Source organism: Penaeus monodon, chromosome 15 (genome assembly GCF_015228065.2).
Source record: "Penaeus monodon isolate SGIC_2016 chromosome 15, NSTDA_Pmon_1, whole genome shotgun sequence".
NCBI lineage: Eukaryota > Metazoa > Arthropoda > Malacostraca > Decapoda > Penaeidae > Penaeus > Penaeus monodon.
The window spans coordinates 47,862,929-47,863,969 of NC_051400.1; the positions used below are offsets into that span (position 1 = coordinate 47,862,929).

General features: G+C 35.9%; 1 protein-coding gene across 1 annotated transcript in view; it reads left to right on the plus strand.

The window, feature by feature from the left end:
- LOC119582077 (carboxy-terminal kinesin 2-like) overlaps positions 1 to 474 on the plus strand; it is a gene marked incomplete in the record, with an annotated part of 18,854 nt that extends 18,380 nt beyond the window's left edge. The window contains 1 exon segment of the mRNA XM_037930324.1: positions 1 to 474.
- Positions 475 to 1,041: the final 567 nt, after the last annotated feature.

The window sequence follows — 1,041 nt, forward strand, 5'->3', positions numbered from 1 at the left end:
AAAATTTGTGGATGACAGATGATGATAACCTTAGACATGCATCTGTTTTACTGTCCTATTTTGATGCTTAATTTTTCTCTCTTCTTTATTCAGAGGTAGGATTAATTTTTATCATAGAATAGTAATAGAAATACTAATCACAGAAATGATCTCTTTATATCTGCTTTTAAGGAACAAACATGACTGCTTCATCTTGCTGATCACAAAGGAAAGTGTATATATGTATAATTGTTAAAATTAATGTTGCCTAGAGCAAATATGTTCTAAACCAAATAACTTTTTAATTTTGGCCATTTTCTGAAATATATAGAGGTCAAGTTGTCATTTTTGTACAAAATTTTCCTTGCTTCCTGTTCTGTCTCTTTTTGACACTGATTGTAGACAAAGAAATTTATACTGATTTTTTCAACCTGTAAAGATGTGTCTAAATCACACATGAATATAATAAAGGATTGAACTGTATCATCAGCTTGAGTTGATTTTTGTTTTATCATCCAGGAGGCTTATATAAACAAAATCTTAACTGGTTTCTTAGTTTATTGGCATGAAAAAGCACACACTTTGATACAAGATCAAAATAATGAGGGGATTCAATGAATCCAGTCCATCCTGCAGCTACCAAGGTCCAAATCTTTTCATAATCTTATACAACAATGGACCTTAATAGCAAGGAAGAAATGTTAAATACCTAGTACTTTTCTTCAATACAGAGAACGTCACCTGAAAATCTTATAACCTGAAGGCAAAGACTGTAAACATAGACTTAACAGCCATATTTAATCTAGCAAAACAAATGATGTGACGGGGATGAATGATGTTGAAGCCAGTGGAGCGCATCAGGCACAGGCATTCACCCCAGTCGCAGGCAATGCAAGTACCTGACACAGCAACCCAGGCTTGTACTCTCGCATACCTCGTCACCTATAGAGTTGCAGCTCTGCTCTCCCATCACACAGGGTTAGTGGAACGTTGACGAAAGTCAGGGCCAGGTTCAACATGTCCAAAGAGAAAGTCTTGGCCCGTATAGAGGCTCCTTTGATG